The 12,910-nt window shown below is 33.7% G+C and overlaps 1 long non-coding RNA gene across 2 annotated transcripts in view; it reads left to right on the plus strand.

Moving 5' to 3' along the window:
• The window catches only part of LOC149078667 (uncharacterized), a 31,302-nt gene that overhangs the window by 12,465 nt on the left and 5,927 nt on the right, over positions 1-12,910 (plus strand). Inside the window, exons 1-2 of one of the 2 annotated variants that reach the window (XR_016193832.1) lie at positions 4,939-4,991; positions 12,567-12,657. This is a non-coding gene — a long non-coding RNA (uncharacterized LOC149078667). Of the gene's footprint in view, positions 1-4,938; positions 4,992-12,566; positions 12,658-12,910 lie in introns of those variants that run through there. The other variant, XR_016193831.1, reaches the window with a different exon arrangement.

Here is a 12,910-nt window from a genome sequence, read left to right on the forward strand (position 1 = left end):
ATTTGGTATGTACGCTATTTGGACCGTGGGAAAAAGATAACTGCGATAAAAAGACGCAATTTTTGATATAAGATTGACTGCGATAAAAAGACGCTCTTTGTTTCATTGAATCCTATATATCAACTTTTATCAAAATACTTCCATCAGAATGGGCGCTAACTACGTCTATTAGTAGTTTATTTTAAACCAACCTGTGAATTAATGTTGTATTTTTATTTATTTGTGAAATTTCTATTTATTTTGTTTTCTATATACTTATGTATTTCAATGTATTGCAATGTTTTATTATATTTTGACCTATATTAAATGTGGGATTTGAGAAAAAAACCGCAGCCAATCCGGACAAAGTCCATGGGTTCGAATCCAGTCAAAAGAGCATCAGAAGTTCTTTACCTATCGAGCTTGGGCGATCACCGACAGATGGCGCCTTCATTTCCCACCCAACTCCACTAGTTGGAAATTGCCATATGGCGATATATGACTGGAGTTGGTGTGCGGTAAAATGGTACATGATATTCGATTTTGAAAGGAACAATTAAAAACTACCGTTTTACACCGTTGGTATAATTTTTATATTGAAAACTGGCGAAAGATCACACACAATATTAATAAAGCTTCATCAATAAGTCAGACATCAATATGAAATGAAAATTATATTCCAATTACACTCTCACAATACTTAAATAACGAAATCAATAATTTCGATTTTTTTTTTTTCTTAGAAATTCAATAGTTTTTGACAATTTCAGTTTGAGATTTTTTTGCTTTTTATTGCATCTTTTAGTTTGTTGGAAAAACCGAAACTTCTTCCTTTCCACTCTTTCATTTTTCTAAACTTCAAGACATTTCATAAAGCCATGGCGTTTGTGCAGAATTTTTCAAGATTTTAACTTTTATTGCGAAAGTTCTATTCTGTGGGCTTAGTAAGGAATAAAAAAAAAATAATTGAATGTAGAATACTGAAACAGATTATACAGATTCATTTCTAAGACAGTGCCAACTTTAATTAATGCAAGTTTTTTATGCATTAATTGGCAACATATTTGCCATAATTTTCAATTGTTTCATCTAATAAAAATATTTTGTATAAATTGGTTGTTTTATTTTTGTTTACAGTTGTCGTGTGAGTCCCAATATCGGAAAAGTCGAAATTATCATATTAAGGAAGAAACTTTAAAATTGTCTCTACGGAAGAAATTTTGGTTCTAGCGGATTTTATCTGTATAAGGGTTTATCCGCTATCCGGCGGGCCCGAATGTATTTGATTTACTCGGTTGTGTGTAGTACTACTATACGTGAAACTTTAAAACAAAAATGCAGTACCCGTATTTCTGGTTGTCGTTTTATCTTCTTCAAAATCCTCCATTTCGGCCACTTGCTGTTATCGCTACAAACACAAATAAAACTCTCCAGATCACGTGACTTGCTTTAGACCACATTTGTCTAGAAGGATATTTTTACTATCCTGTATCGCGACTGAACAGAAAAAACATCGAAAAGCGAGAGTATTTCCTTGGTTTTTCCTCACTGCTAAAAGTACTCTTTGAGGGAGTTGTCTTCAAGCAATAATCCAGGATATCCATCCACACATTGCATAGGAACTTTTCTGAACATTTTCTTTTTTTTGTAAATATATATATCTTATAGAAATGCATGTGCAATGTCGTTACCAACAATGAAACAACATTTTATTCAGATAACACGATTCGTTTTGAATTTCTACTACTGAGGGATCAGCATATAATAGTACAATATAATCTTCGAAAGCATGAGATATGAGATGCGATGAATTTAAATTTTGTGCCCTCAATATAATTGTGCCTCTTTATACCTTCTAATCATTTTACAATCCCTGGAAATGGAGATATTCTATCATTAAACCGGGGCTAACTATGTAGAACATAGTTTTCCAACCTTTTTGTTCCAACGCAGTCTAACCCATAGGATCCTATATTATACCCGTAGCTTCCATCGCCCCCAGGGTGCGTTAACGCCCTCGTTGGGAATCATTGATCTAGAAGCTTTTTGTCGCTGTGGTGGTCGAGTGGTTATAGTGACAGACTCGCGATGCAAGGATCCGGGTTCGAACCCCACAGTGGTGGTCGGCTGAAGTTGGTTTCCTGTGGTTCCCAACTTCAAGGCGCAAATGCGAGCCGATCTCCCCGTTAAAAAGTCTGGCCACAGAGAGCAACAGTCCTACAACGAAAAATCATTCAATCATAACACTTCACTCATAGTTAGAAAAACTGGTGGCAGATGGCTGCACTACACATAACAAACATTACAGAGAAACAAAAAAAAACTTCACGTCAGGTTTCACTACACGTACACGAACATTCCCGCATGTACCGATTCGTTGGGGGTTGTGTGGGGTGCATGTGTGGTGTAGCAGTAGTAGGTAGGGCCTCCAAAAAATGGCTCGGGGATCCATGATGTTCTTAAGTCAGCCACCTCGTTGGGCAATTTGCCTGTTGTGGCGTTGTATTTGGGTCTAGGATTAATAAACGAATGCTAGTTCGGATGAAAAAAAAATATTAACATGAAAAGTAAATAACTAAGATTTTAGAGATCATGCTGATGGTATTTGTACATACAGATTACGAAATATGACCTCCGTGTAAATGACATCCATGCCACAAAAATACAAACACAAAGACCATAACAGGCAAATAGCACATCGAGGTTGCCGAAGAAATTATGTCCATAAAAAATGTGGATGTCAAATATAACCAAAATACAGCAACCTAATATAAAAGCATATATCACGAATAAAAAAAAAAACTAATAAATAAACATACAGGGTGATTCAGAAAAGATGGAAAAATACTTTAAGAGGTGGTAGTGTGTACACACAAAAACGAACAATTTCCATCAAAGAATGCATGGTCTAAAATGAAGTGAAAACCTGCTGCAGGGCGCAACGTAGTGAAACCGAGGATACGGAGAGGAAACACAATAATAACATATACGATTAAAAAAAAAAAAAAAATTAATGAATTGAACAAGCTCGTGTGTGCTTGTAGTTGGCTGATCTGCCACCATCTCCAAAATCTCGTCTTCCACACCTGCTGTTCTGGCAGGCTTTGTAAGACCCGCATCAGACCGGGGAGCGAGAAAGGATCCTGTTTTGCACTGCTGCTAATGCAAGCGCGCAAAATTTTTTCGGATTGGGCGACCGTTTGTGGGGAAAATGCTCACCATACATTTGTGCTACCTCTGTGACACTTCCGTTTGCAGCTCCGTAAATAAAATGCATGTCTGCTTTTTCACTATTACTGAATTGTGCCATTATCCCGTACGTTACAACTGTTAGAACGGTTGCACGCTGGAATAACTTCACAGGGCTGACGTCAACGTCTTTTATTCACTGTGACGCAGATTTGCATTCGGTTTCGTGTTTTTCCCCTAGGTTACATTTACATGCATGTGATGTTCTTGTTCTCCGGATAAATTTCAACAGGAATGACGTTTAACGTTTGCGGATCTGTCGTTTCGGAGCACGCTACGCCATCTCATGGACATCATGACATCTCATGGGCATCAGGGTAAATTCGAGCATCTTATAAACATCATGGTCAATACCATCGCCCTGTCATGTTAAATTATGGCATCTCAGGGCATCGTGAATCAAATCTCATGGAGAACCATAGCATTTCATGGGCATCTCGTTGAATGCATGGACATCCTTTCTGTAAAATCATGGCATCTCAGGGACATCAAGGGCAAAGCGGAAGTCATGAGACTCATGAATAGCGTGGAGAATCATGACCCCTCATGTGAGCATCATATCAAAATTTCATTATCTATAACATCCTGCTTCAAGAGTTTACATAACATGAAAATTCAAGCATTTGCCTTCAAAATATTTATGGCAGGTGGCACTCCCAGCAAGGTTGATGGCAGATGGCGGTGCTACATATAACAAGTATTACACAGAAACAAACTTCACGTCAGGTTCAGTACACGTACAAGCACATTTCAGCATGTACCAGTTCCTTAGAAATTACGTGGAGGAACGTGTTCGAGGTGCATGCACGGTTAACTAGTAGTAGTAGTCCCAGTATGAACGCACGAAACAAGCTCAGCTCTGACAACATAAATACGTTAGGGGCCACTCAGAATACAAATTCCGGCATGAACCGATTCGTTAGAAATTCCACAGAGGGATGTATACGTGTTGCATGTAAGGTTTAGTGGTAGTTTTGATAATGAACGGTAAGCATATACATCTTTATAAATAATATTAGCATGCACAAAGTTGATTTAGTGTTAATAGACGAACTCATTTTTTAGCGTACTAAATTAGTTTAGAAGTTCAAATTTGATAAGTGCATTGAGTTGCCATACAAAATAGTAAATATACGTATTTATATCAAAACGAGATTAGAATTTTTCACGATTGAAATGAAGCCCTCTATCAAACTCTCGTCTAAATCCATCCATTAAAGTTGCATTTAATTCCTTTTACTTAAATATATATATATTTCTCTTCCATCACAAATTAGAAATTTTCGCATCATTTGGAAAACACTAAATACATAATCGAAACATTTTTTTTCTCTCTTTTTTCGTTTTCAATCACGAAAGCCCTTTTTAATAAGATCAGGCATTAGACTATTATTTACTACTGACGTGTGATTGCTCAGGGAGATTCCTCGCTCCTCTCCTTAACCTTCAAAACAAGACTTCACGATGTTTTGTATGCTCACATCTGCCTAATCCAAAATAAATGGAGAGGAAGAGAATAATAAATTAAAAGAAAGAGGAAAGGAGAGAAAAGAAATAGAATTTCTTACTATTTTTTTTTTCACTTTCTATATTTAAGAAAAAAATAATATGAAAAAAAACATCCAGCCGAGATCGATGCTGAGAAACAACATCCGACGAAACTCATAAAATCTCACGTGACTTTAAGATTACTGGCGATTGAGCAATGCAATGCAATGCAACTAGGTCGTGCACATTTAAAACATCCACATGGATAAGAAAAGGTAAGTTCGTGAGTATTGCATTCTCCAGCCATTTTGGGCTCTCTTATGGTATAACCCCCTACTAGCCTTAATGTCTGCCCCAAGCGACTATTAATCTGTCTCACCTCTTCTTAAAGTATGATTTACCTTCTTAAGGCCCATCCACCCCATCATCTCTCTCTCTCTCTTTCTCCCGAGACTATCTTTTGTTATACCTTAGGTTTTATGGCTCTTTTCTTTTATCGTTTTCTTTCTCTTTCTTCGTATTTTAGTTTCTATGTTCTATGCCTCATTCACTTCTCAACTCTTTATATATATAATTTTTGTTGGTTTTTTTTTGTTCCCTTTTGTATCAGTTCTTCCGATTGGCTGATTACTGTACCAATTTTCTGTTAATAAAATGGTTGACTGCGTGGTTTTATGAATTTCCTCGTTGACTTCATTGTTTGAACGGCCCCTCCTTCTTCACTCACTATAAGAGAGAGAGAGAAATGTTTCTTTTATACTCAGTTTCTATTTTGACGTTGCGATATTGTTTTAATTATTATTTTTATCGTTTGATTCTTTGTTGGCATATACATTTTTTTCTGTTTTCTGCTGTTTCTCGAATCTTCATTTTTTATCATTTCAATAATCTTTTTTCTTTAAATGCGGAAATTATTGTTCCTACTAATTTGCTCAAAGTTATGAAAAAATTAACTATTTAAAATAAGTTCCATGAAATGAGAATAGAAGAATCGTAATTATTTTATGTACAAAAGGCTGCAAAATTAATTTTCTAATTAATTAATTGAAAGAGATATCCATACTGAGCAGTAAACTCCTTCAAAAAGGTTGTCTCTTACTAGAGGCGAAAAAATGCAGGAAAAATTCCAGACCAGAAAAGTATCTCTGAAAATAGCGGCCTGCAATGAATTTACCTGTATTTGAAATTATTAATTCTTTACTATATCTCAGATAATCAGATACGTATTATATTTTGATGAATACCAACGCAGATCAGTCTAGTTTTTATGGTCATTTTTTTTCTTTTATCGTTTTCTTCTCCGTATTTTAGTTCCAATGTTCTATGCTTCATCCACTTCTTAAATCTTTATATATATAATTTTTGTTGTTTTTTTTTGTTCCCTTTTGTATCAGTTCTTCCGATTAGCTGATTACTATACCAGTTTTCGGTTAATGAAATGGTTGATTGCGTGGTTGTATCAATTTCCTAGTCGATTTCACTGTTTGAACGGCTCTTTTTCTTCATCTTTACTCACTATTAAGGAATGTTTTATTTTCATTTCAGTCTCTGTGATGAAATCACGATATCATTTTTTTACAGTTTAGTTTGTTGCTCGCATATACATTTTTTTTTCGGTTTTTGTTGTTTCTTGAATCTTTATTTTATAATAAAATTTTAATAACTCTTATATTCAGCGCTCTATGGTAGTAAAAATGTTATGAAATTTCTTTCAACACAAAATGTAAATTGGTACTGTTAGCATATCTTTAAGAAATAATAAATTAGTACAACAATTTAATCAATCAGTGTAGATTTTGGAATAAATTCATTCCAGTTCTCTGTGTTTTCTTTCCTCTCTCCTCATCATTGCGAAGATTTATGATACGCAACCCTATGAGCGGAAGTTGTTTTTTAACTTCCCGTTTTTTCTATACTCCTGTTAGTTTTATTTTTTTTTTGCCCATATATAATGTATCTTTCTACCAGATACATGCCTAAGAGTGAACGATCACACGTAGGATGAGGGTGGAAAGAGCCTCTAAAAACACTCTTGTCTACCTTCCTCTAAAAATTTTGTCCGCTAATGCGGAGGTACAATATAAAGTGAGACCTCGTTTATATAATTTTGACTTTTATCCCCATGTGCCAACGAGGACAAGCGTAGCTCTTCTCTGCACCCCTTCCACCAAGTCTCTGTCCCTCTGTAGGTATGGTCTCCAAAACTTTACAGCATACTCCAGTCCAGGACGAACTTAGCCTCGAAAAAGCGGAAGAATGAATTTAGGAGAACGCGAAGAGACCTTTTTGAAAATGAGACCAAGCATTCTATTCGCTTTTTGACCACCGCTGAACAACGTTCAGAAAACTTAAGCCACTCTTCAATGAGAATTCCCTCATCGGTGACCCTAGCTGCGTCCGGAATAGTGATACCATTCAACTCGTAAGAGAACCGTGGGTTGTTCGAACCATGCACTTGTCAACGCTGAACGTCATGCCCCATTCATTTGCCCATGCTGTAATCCTGTTTAAGTTGGTCTGGAATAACTCCCTATCGCTTTGATTCCCAACTACCCCCAATAGCATCACGTCATCTGCGAATTTGCTTACAATACCCTGATCGAGTTTATCGATAAAAAGTGAGCACCAACCTCTCGATGAGTATAAAGAACAAGCCTGCCGTTCGGAATGGACAATTAATTGTAGGTCCCGGTCTAATTAGCCCTCGTGTGCAGAAAATCACGGTGGTGCGACAAAAATGATCAATGATCAATGATAAAAAGTGAAAAAATATGGGTTTCAGGATACTTCCTTGAGAAACTCCACTAGTGACGTCTGTTCAATAAGAAAATTCCCCGTCACCACAACCCATTGTGATCATCTCTCAACCACGATTCTATCCAATTCAGCAAGTTGTCCCCAATTCCAATCTCGTGTAAAAACGCTTCAGGAGTTTACCATGTTGGACCCGATCGAATTAATGTTAAAATGTGTATGTTACTGTGTAAAAAGAATACACTGCTGAGATTATGCATAATCATCAATCGTCTCGATAAAGGAAGTTTGATCAAATTTCACTACATTCAATCACTTTTTCCGGCGATTACGAAAAATTTCCTAATAAAGTGGGAAAGTCTGATAAATATGAAAAAATATATAACCATTCTTATCTCTTCATTAGCCCAATTAATTTTTTAACCCCATACATGGCAAGTGCTCTAACAACTTTTGCAATAAAAATTAAATAAAAATAAGATAAATGTGAAAAATGAAAAAAAAAATCTCATTCATAACACCATTATCAGTCTTGTAATGTTGGTTTTCTTCACACGTTGTCAACAATCAAATCCAAATTACCATTCATTATCTCGAACCATAGTTATGTTCAGTTAATTAAGTAATTAATTGACGATTTATCATATTTACCAACAGAAGCTTGGAATTAAACATAATCTTAGTTGAATATGATAAATTTTCTGTTTATGGCCAAAACATAATAAATTAGAATTTGTCTGATTTTACTGTCCACTAACAAAAAGTGAAATACATTAAAGCCCCATTCCGCGCGATCGTGTACGTTAACGGGGCGTGTCCGTTAAGGGAGGTTCCACTGCACAACGCAATATATTTTTACCAAAGTGCTGGAATTTTCTATAATTTATAAATTGACAAAACGAAAAAAACTTCCTCTCATGGTGCCTGCATTAATTTTTAAAAAAATATATGAAAACTCTCAATATACCACCATTTTTATTTTGTAATTTTTCCACCATAGAAAGTTGATTTGCAGCGTTATTTTAGATCATTATAGAATTACGTTCAAAAGACCGTGTTCCTTCAATTACGACCCATATTACGGTTGGGTGATTACCTTATAAAGCATAACTACTAATGGATGACAAAGCAAACAAAATCCGCGTGAAAAGTCAGGAATATTTTCAAGCTTTTCAAAATCATAGCCTAATTGCAGAGTCTTCGAGACTGTCAAAAACAGTCAGAAATACGCGTACAAATACAAAATTTTTTAGTTGCGTTAAAGTAAAAAAGTTAGAGGAAATTATGGATGCGCACACGTATACACAAACGAGACAGTATAGCCAAAAACAAACATAAAAAAAAGTCAGAGAAGCATAACGTAAAATCCCATAGGAAAAGAAATAAGGTAAATGATAATAATAAATAATTTCTACTGTGGGCCCCCCCCCCATGATAATAATAATGGTGATAAAAAAAAAGCGTGAAGAAGATGGAAAAATGAATTTACGGGAATAAGGCGTAATAACTTGACAGTGATGTCAGCTTCCAGTCTTGGAAACTCTATAATCAATATGAACTTAGGCTTAACCTAATCACAGATTATGTGGTCCGTGACGCGCTCTGGAATTACACGTTATACAATATTTTGGTAGCATTTTTTTCCCAAGGTCCGGGAAAAGTCTTACATGAATGAAAGCTTCTTGTGGTGGTTGCGGTGTGCAGAAATGTCATTTGTGTTGGACTAAAAAAGTATTACCAACGCAAAACCGTTGTAATATTGCTAAGGCTACTTCCAAGAGATGTGGGATTTTGTTATATTTCCTGCCTTTAACAAAAATCTTCCATCAGGGGGCGTCAAAACTGCAAGAACACATCAAAGTGCCGGGGCTCAATTTTAGATGTTCTTGCGGTCATTTTATTCAGCTCTAAAAAAAAAATTTACGGTTTTTTTCACTCCAGCATCTAGTCGTGTCTCGCCACAACCACTTCTTAGCTATTAACCCAGAGTCCTGCGGCCATTGCTCACTTCGTTTTTCGTGGGTTTATTATTATTTTTTCCTATCTTTATCGTCTTGCAACTAACCATTAAAGAAGTAGGATTCATATATATGTGTAAGGCTTATGTACTTGCTACCCTACTAACCCTCTCCACTGTCCTAGCACTGGGGGAATCAGTTCTAATAACGAAACAATTTGGTACAGAGAAAAAAAAAGGAATATCTGTTGTTATCGGTAGTACCATCAGTCATTTTATTCGCTTAATTCTCTCGGTGGGTTGACGTTTTAATGGGTTTATAAACCGACTGATGATGGTTTTACCAGGCGAACAACACAATAGAAAAATCCAGACTAAAAGAAATATTAAAAAAGTAGTTGTTTTCTGAGGTTACTGAGAGTCAGCAAAGGGTCTGAAGCGATTGTTGTTGATGATGGTGGTGGAGGTTTTAACTCTTCGGTTTCAGTTTTTTTTTACCCTTAGGGCATTACTATAAACTTGTAACATCTTAATGATCGTAAATATATTGTTAACTGATGTTTCAAGAACGTCTCTTTTTTTTCGATATTCATACTCTGGGGCATAATAACTCAATAAAAATCATTTTCAATACATGTTTTTCTCATTTTCATTCTGAAATGATAGAGAGCGATTCTCTTAGAATATTGTTAAACGCTCAAAGGAAAAACATTGCGTGGCTTAAATTGATGTTATGGAAATACAGGAAAATCACAGCGTTTAAGTTTTGGATTCAGAAAAAGATGAATTAGTTTAGATTATTTTCCTCTACCTAAATTAACACTTTTTTGTTGAAGTTTATTAACATTTCTAAGTAATTATTTCTAAACTTATATGCCATGTCATCCTAATACAAACCAATATCCTCTATAAAGCTACATGTATGTAAGACTGCGATGGTAAAAACTGCTTAAACTGCTTCCACATGCTATTGAATTTTTACTCTAAATTATATGAAGCAATTCTCTTGGAATACTGTAAAATATTGAAAGAAAATTCATTGCGTGGCTGAAATTGATGAAATAAAAAACAAAAAATAACATCTTTTGAATTTTTTGACTAAGGAATACACGTGAATTAGTTTGGATTATTTTCTCTCCCAAGTTAAAATTTTTTTTTTTTAAATTTTGTTAATTTCTAAGTAACCATTTATTGCTGCCATACCATCTAAATACCAACCAATATCCCAATAAAGCTACTCGCATGTAAGACTGCACATCATGAAAAATGATTCCACGTACAATTGGATTTTTATCGTGAAGTATGTATTCATTCTAAGTAATATAGAATTTTAACTTGTATTGTCAGGCAGAAAAAAACCCCATATTTTTCTGGAAACCACACAGGTAAAAACAAATCGAAGAAACTGATATCAAGAACGAAGAAAACAGTAGGAAAAATTACTTACCTATTACTATATAAAAATTAGACTTATTTTTTTCCGAAAATGATTCATCAAGAATTTAATTTAGGAAGTGAAATTATTATTCCTTTTTAAATGCTTGAAATTATCGAAAGATATTGACCTCGATAAATATGACGATAAAGAAAAATTTAAACTTTTATACGAATAAATTTACTAAAAAAAGTGCAACGTTTCAACAGCAAATCGATTATTAATATTTACTTTGCAATAAATTCAAGAAAACCATTGATCATCAAAATCATATTTAATACACTGTACTATTCAAATTACGTCTTGTGTGAAATTGTGGAGTGAAATTAATAACTAATCTCCTACTAATAATTATCATCGAAGTGTTTTGAAGACACTTGAAGTGTACGTTGGTTCCAGAATAGATAATTCTCGCAATGTAACAGTCATTATATGAAAGAAATTATATTATAATTCAAAGTATCTCTTTCTCTGATAAAAAAAATTCCAAATAGCATACAGTAGATGATGATTAAATTTTTGGAAAATACTTCGTCTTCGTACATAAAAAAACACAGAAATATATTCATACATTTTGCTAGACGAAGGGGAAAAAGTAAAAACTCAAACATTCAGAACAGAATTCATAAGTAAATATCCCCCAAGGAAATTATTTCAAAATGAAAGAAATAGATTAGAATATTCCGTAAGGAAAAATTACTCAAATGTGTTTGTGTTTCTTCTTGTTTTTTCGTTTTCTTCTTTCCATAGACTACGGAAATTATTATTTTTGCGAACAAGTAGTTTCAGCACAAAAAAGAATGTATTAAGAAACATATCCACACGTAAATGAATTACTTTATAAATGAAAGGTATAAAATTTAGATATAAATGTTTTTTTTTCCTCCAGATTTATACGAAATGAGAAAAACTATTTATTACTTTTTTTACCAAGATGATATTTAAATTGGAAAAAGATTTGAAATATTTCACCACGTTCAAATATATTAATGGATATTCAGAAACTATCATAAAATAACTTATTTCAGAAAGAAATAATGAAAAACAATGGTAATAGGAAACTAATGTTTATCGAAGTCTGTAATGGTTTATTTAGTTGCAACAGTCTGTAGCAAATGTGAAATAATAATATAAGTATAATTTATAATTTTCTGCAAGAAGAAGCTTGTTAAACTCGATATAACTGAATTATATGAAAGTTTATAATGAATTCATTAACTGCAATTTTCATAAACTATTTATTTCTTATCACCGATTTATCACGTAATTTGATTTATCTATCATTTCGTATATGATATACAAAAATCCACAACTGCTAATGCCATTTCTATTAAATACTCATATATTTTTATTTTAGAAAACTAATTTACAGTATTAGAGTATTAAAAATTGTCTAATATTTTAGATATCACGTATATCTTAAATCTCAAATTAGTTTTAATATTATAATATTCTAAACTAATTTATGTTTTGAACTTTTTAAGGGAGAAAATTTCGAAATCTATCATTCGTCGTTCGTAAAACGCACAAATGCGTAATTAGTTTATATGCGGTAAAATATTCCAATTTTTGTTTTTACAATTCAATCACCATTTTGAAAGAAGTAATGAATAATTTGAATAATTTGTTAATAACGATTCCCTGTAAAACCATAATAAATATATTCACATGTATATTAAATAGCGGTTTTTATTTCCAATATAGTAATGGAACCGAAATTGGTGTGAAGAATTGCTGTAAGAATGCTTTCGCTGTTCAATTCAAAAAATGATTTTCCCAGACGTACACGTTGCATGTAAGTACGTGATATAAAGCTATACGCAAATTATGCACTAATAATATTCATATAAATCCTCTTTAATTTGAATTTATAGTTTTCTAAGATACTTATATACATAGCTTTAACAGCGCATTATTGTTTGATGTATGGGGATGTACAGAAATCCACATGAATGATTAGTTGAAGAAAATAACAAGAGTTATTGTCTATTAATTTGAATTCAATTTTAAATTGCCATGGCTTGGCTCAATCATCTATACTTGATCAT

This window comes from Pholcus phalangioides, unplaced genomic scaffold (genome assembly GCF_987345545.1).
Source record: "Pholcus phalangioides strain wild (caught in Gottingen) unplaced genomic scaffold, Ppha-v1.0 ptg000013l_1, whole genome shotgun sequence".
NCBI classification, from domain to species: Eukaryota; Metazoa; Arthropoda; class Arachnida; order Araneae; family Pholcidae; genus Pholcus; species Pholcus phalangioides.